This window comes from Ovis aries, chromosome 9 (genome assembly GCF_016772045.2).
Source record: "Ovis aries strain OAR_USU_Benz2616 breed Rambouillet chromosome 9, ARS-UI_Ramb_v3.0, whole genome shotgun sequence".
NCBI classification, from domain to species: Eukaryota; Metazoa; Chordata; class Mammalia; order Artiodactyla; family Bovidae; genus Ovis; species Ovis aries.
Genome location: NC_056062.1, coordinates 52,704,996 through 52,721,012, shown reverse-complemented (window position 1 = coordinate 52,721,012; position 16,017 = coordinate 52,704,996). Strand labels below are relative to the sequence as shown.

General features: G+C 38.9%; 1 pseudogene; it reads right to left on the bottom strand.

Annotated features, from left to right (window-relative positions):
• Positions 1–13,984: 13,984 nt before the first annotated feature.
• LOC105611157 (nucleolar RNA helicase 2-like) lies at positions 13,985–14,509 on the bottom strand (annotated as a pseudogene).
• Between the last annotated feature and the right edge of the window lie 1,508 nt (positions 14,510–16,017).

Below are 16,017 nucleotides of genomic sequence, written 5' to 3'. Positions count from 1 at the left end.
TCTCAAAGTGACAGTCTGTTTCTGACCTGGCCCCCAAGCTACAGACCGCGTTCCCGATAACTCATCAAAGTGAAAATTAAAATAATAATCGGGGCTAGTATTTGTTCAGTGCCATAGAGTTTACAAATTACTCTTGTATCACTTTCTTTAAGGACACGATGGGATTTATTTGTACACCCAGTGATTTACATGTCCCTCCTGCCCTCTGTTGAGGTTCTAGAGGAGGAGGTTCTATTCTTTTCTCCTTTGTGATGCGCTGTTGCCTTTCAGTTTATTCTTGGTACAGTTCCCTCTTACCTCACATGGGAAATGTTTGCCATCAGTTACCTCTTTTCTCTCCTAGGTCTTCAATCTCAATATTCCTTCTGCCAACAAACGTGTTCACCACACCCAACCTCCCCATTCTCCAGATGACCTCCCTTCAACCTTGACTCCCTTGACAAGATGGCCTCTTTCTTGAACTTGCTTTCTTCACTTCATTACACTCAATTCTCTCCTCATTACTATCAAGTGTCCACACCCACCACACTCCTGAAGCTTAGCTCTTAAAAGCTATGCAGCTTCAAGGCAGTGCCTGCAAATGTGGATTTACCCTTTCAAAACGGAACTATTTCTTCCAAATAAAAAACGGGGAGAGGACAACCTCTTCATCTCTACTCTAATCCCCTTTCAAACCAGGCTTTGGCCTCTTCTAATCTGGAAGAAAAGACACTACAGCCCAAATTCAAAGAGAAAAGGAACAAAATTTAACTCTTTGCTGTGGAGTTTCCAGAGCCCAACTCCTCAAGATATAAGGGCAATTTCAGAGATTCCCTAGGGTAACTCTGATATGAGGTTACCACCACAGGTACAGATTTTAGAACTTCTCTAGGGCAATGTTCTATGCTAATGTATCCCTTAATTGTAAACATAAATAATCTCCTCAAAATTTAACCTTATTTACCTCTCTGCAGCAGTCCACACGAGTACACTTTTTATAACATCTTTTTACTTAGTACATTAAACATTACTTTTTATGTTTCATTTCTACCTCTCTAACCATTCTTATGAAGTCTATTTTACTCCATTTTTCTTCTTTCATTTTTCCCTTAAAAATGAGTTTCCTCCAGATTTTTATCTTCAACCCCTTTCTTGCATGATGCAGTCTCTCTTGAGACTTGTCCATAAACCCATCTTGTCCATAAACCCATCCTGAACCCCAGGTCTATATATTCTATTGCCTAGCAGGCATTTCCATCTGAATGTACCAAAGATATCTTTAACAAATTTATCCAAATTTCAACATCTTGACTTTGTTCTTCCTCCAGTTCCAAAGTGGAATTTAAGTGCAAGCTCTGATATAAAAGTAGTAGTAGGGTTCTCTGTCCTTTCTCATATAACAAAGTCACCTTCTGACAGTCACTCGTCAAAAATCTCAGTCATTTTTGACTCATTTATAACATTTCATGTCCTATATTTCAGACTTCCTGGATATCTCAAAATCTTATTTCTACCACATCTTTTTTATTTGATCTATTATACTTCTTTCTACTCATTCTGTCTTATCCATCTCAGGCAAATTTATTTTATTGTAAAGACCTTCCAAACACCAGTTTTCCTTCAGTTCATGTTACATGGTCATCACAGGATACCTTTGGTTCTTAACTCTGGGACTGATTTCTGATATTGAGGCCCAGGAGGAAGAAAGAGAGAAGAATTATGTTACAGGCTTTTAAAAGTTTTGCACAGAAGGGGTTAATGTTCTTTTTGCTTACATTTCATTGGCTGAAGACAATCATAAGGTCCAGCTTTACGTTAATGAATTAGGCATTACAATTTTCCCTCAGGGACAGACCCAGAAGGAATACATTGGGTAGACACACAACCAGTAGGAAAGGGCAGTGAATATTTTGAACAAATACTGCAATATACTTTATACTTTGAAACGATTCTAATGATTCTGTTTTTTATTTACTTGTAATTCTATCTACCATTTAAGGTGATCTCATCCACACCTGTGTCTTCAACAATCACTTACACATTGAAGGGTAGTCAAGTCTATATCTCTAGGCCAGATACCTCATCCAAGTTTGGGACTTCTATCCAAATACTATCAGTAAGGTCTATGTAGGTTTGCCATAGGCAATTCAATTTCAGCAAATCTCCACGTATACATTCTTTCTTCCAATCTGTTTTACATTTGTTCTTACATTTCTTATTTTGATCAACATTATATTAAAGCCCAAATCATATGATAGTTTAATTGTGTTGTTTATTAAACTATTTTCCCCCAGCCCACCCCCACCTCACAAGATAGTGAGCTCCTGGAGGTTAGGGACTGTATTTTGGGCTTCCCAGGTAGCCCTAGTGGTAAAGAACCTATCTGCCAATGCAGGAGACATGAGATATGGATTTGATCCCTGGGTTGGGAAGATACCCTGGAGAAGGGCATGGCAACCTACTCTAGTATTCTTGCCTGGAGAAGCCCATGCACAGAGGAGCCTGGCAGGCTGCAGTCCATGGGGTCACAAAGAGACACAACCGAAACAAATTAGCATTTCACCCCAGTACCCAACTTTATGTCTGATTCCTAACAAACGCTTGGTAAATATTGCTTTGTTGAATAAAGAAGAATGAACGCCTTGTTAAATGGTGTTTCCAGTTGCCCTCCCTCAGTTCATTCTCTACAACGTCATTGTACTTCTTTTCTGAAATTCAGAACGCATTTAATGCTTCCTATTAAATGGTGAATGGAAGACTCCTCAGTACGGCAAATGGTACTCACAGCTAAGCACCTTGGGCTTTCCCCTTTCAGCTGCATTTTCAATCACTTTTCTCCTCGACCCCAGCCCCTATGCACCCAATGGTATTTCCCCGGTACGCTATTTCTCTGCACCTTCCTACTGCCTTTATCCAAAATGACTTGACTTCATCTCTACTCATCATCTTGGTTTTTTCTTCCTGCTCAAATTCTAAGTACCAGCGGAGTCAAATGTCAAGTCACTTAAAAAAATTCTTCCTGCTGGGTTTTTTTTTTATGGCCCTGACAAAATTCATTTTAGTTTCTTCTTATTGTTCCCATTTTATTATATGGTTGTACTTATTTTTAAGATTTGTTACATAGTATCACACTTATTTAATTGCTAGTGTCTCTCAACACAGAATATATATATATATATATATTTATACATATAGCACTTTTTTTCTGTAAGTCTCAGCATTTTCAAATATCATCAATACTAAATGAACCAAGTATAACAATTAAGTTGCCAAACTGACACTCAGGATTTCTGGGAAATACACCCACCAGTCAATATGTGGTATCTGAGTAATGTTACTCTGTGCCAGTTAAGCAAAGCCAGTAGCAGTTGCACATGCGCAGTGTGGCTCTGTGCTGAAGCCGTGGGGTGGGGAGGGGGTCTGCAGGCTGTGCACACTACCCTCGGGGCCCATTCATGTTCAGGTCTCCAGGAAGACTAGTGCTCAGGGTTCTTCTTCACTCAAGGTAGGAGATTTTTAGAAGCCCTTGGCTGTGGCGATTCTGCCCCCTGATTTCTAGCAAGATCTGAGCCTCGGTCCGTGAGAACGCTTTTGCTGCTTTTGACCAGCTGCAACCCAGAGTCACCTCTGATCGCCAACATCTCCTCCATCCTCTCCAGCCTGGAGTTTGTCTCAGTCATGTCTGACTCTTTGCAACCCCATGGACTGCAGCATGCCAGGCTTCCCTGTCCTTCACCATCTCCCGAAGCTTGCTCAGACTCATGTCCACGGAGTCGGTGATGCCATCCAACCATCTTGTCCTCTGTCATCCCTTTCTCTTTCTGCCTTCCAGCTTTCCCATCACCAAGGTCTTTTCCAATGAGTCGGCTGAAGGGTACTAAAAAACCTCAATTGATCAGTTAAAATTAGGTGTGAATTTAGGAGAAGGAATTAGAAAAGTCCCAATCCCCATGGTTCTGGACATTTTCAGTAATGCACTTCTGGCTGAACACAGATTAAAGAAATTAGATGGTAGTGATCAAGGTTTGGGCATTGGTAAAGTATGCATACCAGAGAACTAGTAAATCAAAGCTGGACCTCAAAAGAGCATTCAAGATAAGCCATGTACAGGACTTCTCTTGTGGTCCAATGGTTAAGACTCTGCTCTTTCAGTGCAGGGGGCCTGGGTTCCCTCCTTGGTCAGGGGACTAAGATTCCAAATACTAGGGAGCAACTAAATCTATACCGCTGCAGCAAAGACCCCATCACAGCCAAATAAATAAATAATTAAATATTAAAAAAAAAAAAAGATGAGCCATGTGTCAACAGAATCAGGTGTATCTTTCTGAAAGCCAATTGTGAGACTATGTCTAAAAATTTCCCTTGCAAATAGACTGTATTAATATGAAGTAAATCAGACCTGAGCATCACGACTGATATTCATTTGTAAAAGTCTCATTCATGCCAATAGGCACCAGGTCATTTTTTTCCATATCTTCATATAAATGTGTCTGAGTATAGAATTATACCATTTTGATTCCCTTAGGCAAACAAACCTTTGAAGTTTGCTAAAATAATTTCTGTTATTGCTATAATTGTCCTTTTAATTCACATTCAGTAACTTATTTGCATATAAAAAATTGCAAATGTCTGACAACAATCACAAACAGAGAATGTAATAAAGAAGATCAATTTTAGATTTGAAAACAATCTAAATTCTGTGAATAGATTCGGGGAGCAATTATAATGTGAAATAGCATCAATTAAAATACTTAACATTGGTTAATAATCAATATGTATTATAATATGAAAATGCCGTAATTTCCCAGAGCAGCACTGACATTTAGATACAAGGCTAGTCCATTAAAGCAATGATAATAAACATCATGGGACTTCAAATAATTCTATTATTGAATAAAATTTGTATACTGAGTACAGTGTTTGAAATTATACCTGCTGCTGTTGCTAAGTCGCTTCAGTCATGTCTGACTCTGCGACCCCATGGACTGCAGCCCACCAGGCCCTGCCATCCCTGGGATTCTCCAGGCAAGAACACTGGATTGGGCTGCCATTTCCTTCTCCAATGCATGAAAGTGAAAAGTGAAAGTGAAGTCGCTCAGTCGTGCCCGACTCTTAGCGACCCCATGGACTGCAGCCTACCAGGCTCCTCCGTCCATGGGAGTCTCCAGGCAAGAATACTGGAGTGGGGTGCCATTGCTTTCTCCGTGAAATTATACCTAGTTTGCAGTAATAGGAAACAAAATAATGGTGGATCCCAGATTCCCTGATATGCCATAGAAAACTAAAACAAACAAAACAAAGCAGGACACATCTAGAATTTAATAGGATAAATGACAAAATTCTTTATAATGTGGTATATATAATTTGGGAATGTGTTTTGGGGGAGAGTTTTCTGGTGCTGTGATGAGGAAGGGAGAAAGGGTGATTATTTCAGATAAATTAGTACAGGGAAGGTAGTCAGAAGTAGAGGTGGATGGTGTCATAGCCACTTACTCACCATATGCTCAGCCCATCTCAAGTCTCCTTTCTCTAAATCCTCATTCTTTTGAACTTACAGTTGCCAGGAGGGGAGGATAGGGGTGAGGGGCAGGGACGTACTATATAGCACAGGGAACTCTGCTCAATGTTATATGGCAGCCTGGATGGGAGGGGAGTTTGGGGGAGGACGGATACGTCTATATGTACGACTGAGCCCTTTTGCTGTCCACCTGAAACTGTCACAACACTGTTAACCAACTATTCTCCAACATTAAACAGAAAGTTAAAAAACAAAACAAAACAAAACAAACCCTTCCTTCATTCTGCCCAATGCGAAGGAAGGACACAACTTTGGAGCATCAGTTATTTTCATAAAAAGGAGTTAATATTAGATGACAAATAATACTTGTGCATTTGAATGGGATATGGCAGAGATTTTGACCTAACTAGATTAAAGAAGTATTAAAATTATGCTCACATTTTATCTGATAATAGGTTACTTCAAATAAAGATTCTTGCAGATTCACTTAATTTTTCTTTTTTCTTTTTCTACACCTTTATTCTCAAAAAGATTATAAATTAAGAGGTCATATCAGATGAAGCTAAACTTGATAAGCCAGGTAAAACCTAAGGCTCTTGAAATTTAAAAAATTATGAAATAATAAGTTTTTGTTAGTCTTGTATTAAAAACAACTTACAATTTGGAAAAATATAAACAAACAATTTATGAATGAACTAATTTTCTGCTGTGGATATTTGATATGGTCAGTCATCAGGCAGAGAAGAAACACACTTTACATACAAATGGTTACACAGATCTAACTGCACATTCTTTTTCATTTTGATTTCAGCTAATGTTCTTTTCCTGATTTTTATAGTTGGTTTTTTTTTTTTTTTTGCTTGACATGAACCTTCTGCTTTCAGGTTAAGGAAATATTCCTGAAAGTTTATGAATCAGCCCTCTGTCATGAGCATTTATAGAGAGATTAAGGAACATTCATGGCATAGGCTTATACTCATCAATTGAAAACTTAGACTCTTTCAACAAATTTTGAGAAACCTGGTGAAAATTAGCATATCGAATGTGGTGTTATTTCAAGTCAGTAGGCCAGAGTGCTGGAGCAAATGGATACGAAATGGATAATGGCTCAGCTATAGTGAAATAACACACTGTCTTTCACCAAGCAGTGGCCACTGGGGCTCTTCTCTGCTTGGTGAACCAAGGCTGGCTCTTTCCTCTGTGCCTCTGCCATCACTTGAATTTCTGTCTCCATCTGCTTCCTGCTAGAGGCAGGAGAAAGAGAGTGTGGAAGCCAAACCTACTTGTTCTACACTGTTCAGTAGTAGAATGCAGCCCTGGATGGCATCACCAACTCAATGGACATGAGTTTGAGCAAACTCTAGAAGACGGTGAAGGGCGGGGAGCCTGGCGTGCTGCAGTCCATGGGGTCGCAAAGAGTCAGACATGACTGAGCGACTGAATAACATTCATTTTCCAGTGGCTAGAAATAAGTCATATAAAATTGCTTTGCTGCACGGGGCTTGAGGACTGTAGTCCCTGGTGAGGCAGCTGTTTTTCAGCCACAAGTGTTCATGTCCTATGGATGGAAGAACAGATTTGGGGGAACAGTTAGCATCCTGCTCTAAGTACCTACCTCTGCACTAAGCTTCTACACTTAAAATGTACTGATCTTACTTTGGCAAACTGTTTAATCTCAGTGCTTAAATTTCTATGGGTAAGTTATACTTTCATCATTTGCAAGTCTTCCATGCTTATAGTGGATGTGCTCCACAATAAATCGCAAGTTGATTTGATATAGTTAGTGACCACAGTTGATTTCAATAAGTGATTACTTAATTTCTTCTTGGAGATAAAGTAGTGATTTAGATTTTATATTTATATATTTTATAAAATAAATATATATTAGATATTTTATAAAATAAATTTTTATTTAACACTTTTCTGGACATTGATATACAGTAGCAAATAAGACATAAAACTTATATTCTGGTGGAGAGACCAACAATGAAACACATATGAAAATAAGGAAATATAAAGAAGCAATATACCCAGATAGTGATAATTGTCATGAAAAAGAGAGTGAATGGTTAAGGCAAGTAATATTAGGGAGCTGGTTAGAGAGATTCCCCTGAAAAAATGTGGCAGTTACGTGATGATGCTCATGATGAGAAGGTGTCAGCCACACAAATGTCCAAGTGGAAATTTTCAAGGTAATGAGGATGGCAACTGGAAGGAAGGCAATAGTGTTGAGCTGGGAGCATTTATCACAGGTGCCAAAGAACAGTGAATTGCAGCAAGTGATCCATGGGTAAGAGAGGTGGACAGAAGGACTATTTAGTGTCCTTCTGAATAAATTTCACTTATTCTGTTTGGAATAAGAAACCACTGAAAGGCTTTAAGCAGGAGAGTGGTATACTTTGATAAAACTTTAAGTTGTTGTCACTTACAGATTTACAGGGAGATGTGAGATTAGATGTAACTGGAAGAATACATGGAGCTGTTAGAATGTACATCGAATCCATACTTGAGAAAGACTTGCTGGAGGAGGTAATATATTAGTTTGAGTTTTGAAGAATTCACTATTATTGGACAACTAAGGTGGGTAAAGCGTCTGCCTGAAATGCGGGAGACCCGGGTTCGATCCCTGGGTTGGGAAGATCTCCTGGAGAAGGAAACGGCAACCCACTCCAGTACTCTTGACTGGAGAATCCCACGGACGAAGGAGCCTGGTAGGCTACAGTCCATGGGGTTGGCAAAGAGTCGGACACAACTGAGTGACTTCACTTTCACTTTCAAGGTGGGTAAACTGGTTGAAGAAGCAGACCAGGAGACAGCAGAGAGAATAAAAAATTATAAATCATTCTAGGGCAGAAAGTGAGGTCCTGGGGTGTAGCCAGAAGGACAATCATGAAGAGCTTTTGTATTACTCAAAAGTACTTGGACTTTATCTTCAAAACAATAGAACATTGGGAGGATTCAAGCAGAAGCGTAGCATAATTAAATTTTCCTCTTAATTTACTTCTTAAAATTGAAGCATAGTTGATTTATAATGTTGTGTTAGTTTCTATGGTACAGCAAACTGATTCAGATATACATGTATACCTCTATATATTCTTTTTATGATTCTTTTCCATTATAATTTATTATAAGATATTAAATATAATTCCCTGTGCTATACAGTAGGTCTTTGTTGGTTTTCTATTTTATATATAGTAGTCTGTACTTGTTAATTCTAAAGTCTTATCAGTTTGCCTTTAGAATGAGCCCTCCTGATAGCCTGGGGAGTGTGTTTGGCACAGAGAGTGTGATTGTTCAGTGGCTAAGTCATGTCCAGCTGTCTGCGACCCATGGACTGCAGCCTCCCAGGCTTCTCTGTCCTTCACTATCTCCCAGAGTTTGCTCAAACTCATGTCCATTAAGTTGGTGATGCTATCCAACCCATCTCATTTTCTTTCATCCCCTTCTCTTCCTGCCCTCAATCTTCCCCCAAATCAGAGTCTTTTCCAATGAGTAGGCTCTTCTCATTAGGTGACCAAAGTATCAGAACTTCAGCTTTAGCAAGAGTCCATCTAATGAATATTCGGGGTTGATTTCCTTTAGGGTTGACTGGTTTGATCTCCTTGCAGTCCAAGGGACTCTCAAGAATCTTCTCCAGCACCACAATTTGAAAGCATCAATTCTTTGGTGTTCAGCTTTCTTTATGGTCCAAATCTCATATTTACACATGATTACTGGAAAAACCATCAGTTCAGTTCAGTTCAGTAGCTCAGTCGTGTCCGACTCTTTGTGACCCCATGGGCCTTGGTTGGCAAAGTGATGTAAAGCGATAAGCTAAGATCATGATTGTAGAGATGGAAATATTAAACACACATTATCTCATTTCTGGTCTTTTTCAGTGGAGAGAAAAAGGAGATGTCTAGAATATTTTCCAGTGTTGGGGTGGTTATTTGGCATTTTCTAAGACAGAGAATACATGAAGAGAAGCAAACATGAGTTGAATCAGGAAAGAGGCTATAAAAGGGTAAAAGTCTTACAGTATAAAAGAGAAATCTCATTTGTATAAACATTTGATTTCTAAGAGTAAATAATATTGTGATAGTTGGAAAGTCATGCACAATAAAAGGTATTAAGTTGTTTCTATCAACTTGAAATCTAAGTATCTAAATAGTACAGTGTCAGGTACTTAAACTTATTGTCTTTATTAAAAATCAATTATATCTCATTAGCAACATTTACAGAGCTGTATATGAGGATATTATAATCCATTAACTAGGTGGCAAATATTATACCTATTTGTTCAATATTATATTATCAACTTACTTATGATCGTATAGAAAATAGCTAATATTTACTGAGCACATTGTATTAAAATCCAAGTGAACATTTTGGCCAACCCACTATTACCCTCATTTATCATATGAAGCCGAAGTTCAGAGAGGTTGTGTAATTTGCCCTTGATCACCAGCTAGTAAGTGGCAGGGGCAGGAATCCTACCCTTCTTGTGAACTAGAGCACAACACAGCCTGTATCACATTTTTTTTCTTGTAGCATGGTGATTCATTGAGCTGTCTTCTTGGGGGCTCTTACTGTATGACAGGATGATTTAAGGCAAGCTATTAGCTTTGGAGTTAAGAAAGAGTAAACTTGCTTTTTCATTTTAAGCAAACTTGACTCTGTTTTCGTTAAAGACCGTAACGAAAGCAAAAGTCATCAGGGCTGGTTTCTCTGGTGGAAAAGACAAGAGTTTTGGAGTCTGTTGGTCTGAATTCAAATCCAGGCTAGCTCTTACGGACTATTTTATCTCAAGCAAGTTTCCTTTCCTCTCAGAATTCACATCTGCAAAATGAGGGCTCTATCCTGTCAGTGCTGGACACAGAGTAGGCCTTTAATAAACATTGTCAAATGCTTTTATAGATTAAGTGCATTAATCACTGAGTTGGAAGCAGAAATATTCAATTAACACTTTTTTCATCAAAAATGAATCTAGCATGCTGGTTGCAGAATTTTTCCTTTCCTCTCTGTCTAAATCAAGATAAAGCATTGTCTCTTTCCTGGTCTTGGTAAATTTGCTAGTCTTTTACTTGGCCCTCCCCTCACTCTATGATAAAAACTAAATTAATTCAGAGATGATAAGCCCACACCTTGAGAATCTTGGGGTGCCAGTGGCAGGGACTGGAATCTGCCCATGGGAGTGTGTTCATCCCCAGCTCCTTCTCACTTTCCACTTGGCTTTTTGCCCTTCTTTCCCATATGTTGGCTGTTCTTCTCATTTCAAGATCAGAGTTGACCTTTTTTGTAAGGTTAAAAAAAGCGTTAAAAGCCTCTGCCTTTTTACTGTCATACATTATTAGCTTTCTCATCCCATCAAATAAAAAAGCTGCATTCTCCTTTACCCAGATCTTGGGACTAATGTATTTAAAGAAGGGATTTTTTTTTTCCCTCCTCCATTTTCCTACAATTTACAGAAAAAAAAAAAAAAAGAAAGAAAAGAAAAGAAAACTAACATCATGAATTAATTTAACAAATGTAGTGAAATAGCTCTCTATCTCCATACAGAGCCCCCACCCACCCACTACAATTAAAAATTAATACTGAGTTGGCTTTGAGTCAATTACCCTAAAAATGCCAACATAAACACAAGATTAGAGTAGGATCTCTTTCATTGTCAAGTACATATAATTTAAATACTTCAGTGTATGTCGATGCATTAAGCAACATACAGATGGCAAAAAAGATATTACCATTGGATAAGACATACTTTTAAACTTTTTATTATGAGATAACTGTTGATTCACATGCAGTTTTGAGAGATAATACGGAGATATCCCATATACCCTTTATCTAATTTTCCACAAATGTTTTCAAACAAAGGCATTTTTATTTGTGTGTGTCACTGCATGGTACTTTGATAGGTCCCATGTACTTGCTTTTGTTTGCAATTTGAAAAGAATTTCTTCAGTGTCAATACAGTTTTTGCCTTCTCAGCAGTCAGCTGCTCACAGATATTAGTTTCTTTGTTCTTAGAGAATATTCTTGGAAAAAAGACTATTAAGAACTCTTAATATCAAAACATTTAAAGTATTTATAAATTGAATATTTAAATATTCAATGAAGTACTTTGCCCCCTCTAAAATATCCCTGTTACTTATTATGCAAAGCATATAGAAAGTTCTCAAATATCGCTGTATTACCATTGAGTCTTGCACTGTAGCTTATTGTATGCATGTGCTTACTTGCATGTGTGTGGGGGTGTGTATTCGGTTACTTTAATTTGTAGATTGTAAATTGGGTGTGTATTTAATGTGGTTGTCTCCATTACTTTTATTGTGACATTTATTTTATTGAATTTTCTATAGGCTTAGAACTCTCTCCAAAGATTCAGACCTTTTGAGACCAACAAACTAAATGACATGTTTTTCTAAATAAAAGGGTTAAAAACCTCTTCAGAATTCTACAGTGTTTTCCATGATTTAATCATAAAACTAAATTATCATGGTGACAGCTTTCCATATCTGGTTCCTCTGAGTCTCTTTAAATTAATTCAACACCATTACAATTCTGGGAAGCTAGAGGCTGTGACTTAAGAGTCCAATTAAAAACATAAAATAATTTAACTATTGATAAAAAGATAATCTTAGGAAGTTCATTTTCATGGGAATTATTAAAAACTTGATATATTCCACATGGGAATAATAATTTTATCTTACCTCAGGTAAGGAAACTAAATGGAAATAAATTAAATTGTAAGTACAACTAAAAAAATGCCACCAAAAATATAATTTTGGATACTTAGACTAGTATTCTTGAGGATTGATGGAAATAATTCATGCTTTTCTTTCTAAGTTCAAAGTGGAAAAACAACCAAACAGTAAGCCCTGACATAACTTTCAGTTCAATCAGTTCACTCGCTCAGTCGTGTCTGACTCTTTGCAACCCCGTGAATCGCAGCACGCCAGGCCTCCAATCACCAGCTCCCAGAGTTCACTCAGACTCACGTCCATAGAGTTGGTGATGCCATCCAGCCATCTTATCCTCTGTCGTCCCCTTCTCCTCCTGCCCCCAGTCCCTCCCAGCATCAGAGTCTTTTCCAATGAGTCAACTCTTCGCATGAGGTGGCCAAAGTACTGGAGTTTCAGCATAACTTTAGCCTTGTGCTAAAGGCTAAACCAAAACCAAAACCACTGAATAGAAACCTCTCAGACTGGAAAAGTCTTCTAGATCAGTGCAAAAAGTAGAGATGAATTTATAGACCACTGGAGTTCTTAGTCATATTAATAGTTTAATAGTATGTGTAATAATTTGGTTTAAGTATTAAAAATGACAGCCTCGCTAATTGTTATTGCTTTAGGTGCTATGTCACCTCAGATACTTTTGGGCCTCCGTGGGCTGTAGCTCGCCAGGCTCCTCACTCTGTCCATGGGATTTCCCAGACAAGTGGGTTGCCATTTTGTTCTCCAGGGTATCTTCCCAACTCAGAGGCTGAACCCATGTCTTCTGCATTAGCAGGTGGGTTCTTCACCACTGAGCCACCAGGGAAACTTAACCGAATTAATTAGATAGATAATAACTCACTTTCAGTTACAACCTTAGTGAAGCATTAGTTGATAATCTTCTTTATTAACTATTTGATAAATCTGTATTTTGACAGTAGATATTGTCAGGAAATTGAAACTCTGCTGTTTTCTCTGTTTGACATAGAAAAAACCAACTCTCCTCTGGCTTGTGGCATGAGTACAGAGAAATGGAGAAAAGGAGAAAACAGTCATGGAAAGGCTCCCTGGGCTGAAGGGGAGAACTGTGCCAATGTTTCTTCTATTTAAAAAATATAACTTTTTGAATATTTCATGAATAAATAGGCTATTTGTCCGAAAATAATGTGTAAACAAAAATAATGACTTGTTCAACATTCACAGTTTAACTTAGACATTGGCAATGACCAAGTTTCTCATTGTGATCAGGAAAAAGAGGGTTTGATAAGCAAATGAATTGCGCCAGCACCTGCAATAAGGCGTGTCTGAGTGATAGTTGCTCAGTCATGCCTGACTCTTTGCAATCCCATGGACTGTAGCCTGCCAGGTTCCTCTGTTCATGGAATTCTCCAGACAAGATTACTGGAGTGGATTGCCATTTCTTTCTCCAGGGGATCTTCCAGACCCAGGGATCCTGCATTGCAGGAGAGTCGTTACCATCTGAGCCACCAGGGAAGCCTACTATTAAAAGACATTTCTAAGTATAAAGACAGATCAACTTAAGTATCAGCAGATACATGCTTGACTTTATCTTATAATCTATAAACAATACATTAGAATATGTAATTAATCCATACACCTTTTCCAAAGGAATACCCAAGACGGAAGTAGCAATAAAGTTACAAATGACAGTCATCAATCAGATGAAATAATTTAGACGAAGCTTTTCTCTCTCGAAGAGATGGGGACTGGGCAAGTGGTCAGGAAGGAAATACAATGTTCTTTTAACTTTGTATGAAAAATAATGTTGAGTGCCACATTGCTGAACATAGTTCTATTTTTGCCAAATAAATCCTCTACTTCAAGTTACTGTCCAAATGCTTTATTAAAACTCCGCTTCTGGCCTTTGTTTTGGAATCTGTTACTTTTGTTGCCACCTCCTGATTGCTGTCCTCTGAAGCTTATACTTCTTTCCTGCTGTCCCTGACACCTTGATTCCCCTCGTGCTGTCCCCTGAAGCCTTGATTGCCTTCCCGCTGTCCTCGGAAGTTGTGATATCCTTCCTGTGGACCTTCTAGCTCCAGTTGCTCCGTGGCCACAGAAAGCTGCCAGTGCTGTGAATCATGACACTTTTCCTGTACTTCTGTTACTGATGCTGTAGGGATATAAAAGCAAACACCTGCTTTCCTTTGAGAAAGACCATTCCCTTCACTTTGGAATCAATATCCTCACCCAGCTGCTCTTTAAGTTCTTTCCAAGCATAACTAATGTTTGGCATTTCAATTGTGCACCACAAGATCATGGTCACAAAGCCTGCTTCTGAGTTGATCAAGGAGCGCTGGTCTACTGACGTGGCACTGGAAAGGCGGGCCAGGGCTGCTGCCAGGGCTTACACAGCTCCCTTCTCCTCAATGAGCTTCTCTGCTGATTGCCTGAAGTGACTGATCGCAGTGGGAGGCACAGAGTCCAAGAGCCTGATGGCATCTTTGCTAGAAGCTTTTATTATCTCTGTTGCAAAAGGAACACCTATTCATTTAAATTTAATTCCCGCTTTTTGCTCCACTTGGACTAACTGATATTCTTCTTTGTGCTGGTAAAAGCAGATGCAAACTCTGGTTCTCCCAGTTCTACCTGTTCGCCCAGAATGATGAATGTAGGATTCATCATCCTTTGGTGGAGAACTTTGAACAACCAAATCAACTTCAGGGATGTCTAACCCATATGCAGCAACACTGGTTCCACCAAAACTCCAAAATCACCATTTTTAAACCTTTCAGGGTGATTTCCCTTTGCTTCTGTGGAATGTCTCCACGTAACTGGCAACATTTCTCCTAGTAACTAGATGTGTCTAGCAGCATGTATTTCCAAATATTCATTTTAAGCCTCTCCTCATTTTTTACTTTGGCTGTACTGCACTTGGGCACCACCACCCTGATTCACCTCCCATCTTCCTTTTTAATTGTTAGCTCCAAGGCAGCCTGAGTGTTAAAGAAACTTATCTAGATTCTGAGGCCTCTTTGAGAGTCCAGGCTGGTGGCACAAGGGTGATGCTCTCAGGTTAACAAAATTACTGGACTTGATCAGACAGTCTGTAACAGAGTGTTGTAGAACAGTGGTCAACAACCTGTTTTGGCACCAGGGATGGGTTCACGGAAGACAATTTTTCCATGGACCAGAGTGGCAGGGATGGTTTCAAGATGATTTAAGAGCATTTCATTTATAGTGCATTTTGTTTCTATAATTACGTTGTGCTATATAATGAAATAATTATACAACTGGCCATAATGCAAAATCAGATCATCAGACATTAGATTCTCATAAGGAGTGTGCAACCTAGATCCCTCACACTTTTAGTTCACAGTAGGATTCACAGTCCTATGAGAATTTAATACCACTACTGATCTGACAAGAGGAGGAATTCAGGCTGTAAATACAGATGAAGCTTCATTAGCTTGCCCACCACTCACCTTCTACTGTGCAACCTGGTTCCTAACAGGCAGTGGACCCCTACCAGTCCATGTCTGAGGACTGGGAACCCTGATTGTAGAAGGAAGTTCTAACAGAAACACAACAGGAAGCCCAGACAGGCAAGCAGTTAGCAGGAGAGAAAGTCACAGTGAAGGGAGAGTCCAAACACTGGTCCAGGGTAGAGGCAGGGTTCCCACAGGTGAACTGGAGTTTCACAAGAATAAAGCTGTATCATTCAGGACCTAGACAGACAGTTGCAATCAATCTTTCAGTACTAAGATGGATGCAGAAGCCTATCAAGTTATATGAGATAAGAATCTCTTATCCCAATGGTGTACCTTAGGATGAATACCTTAGAAAATACTCTAGAAGTCCGGAATG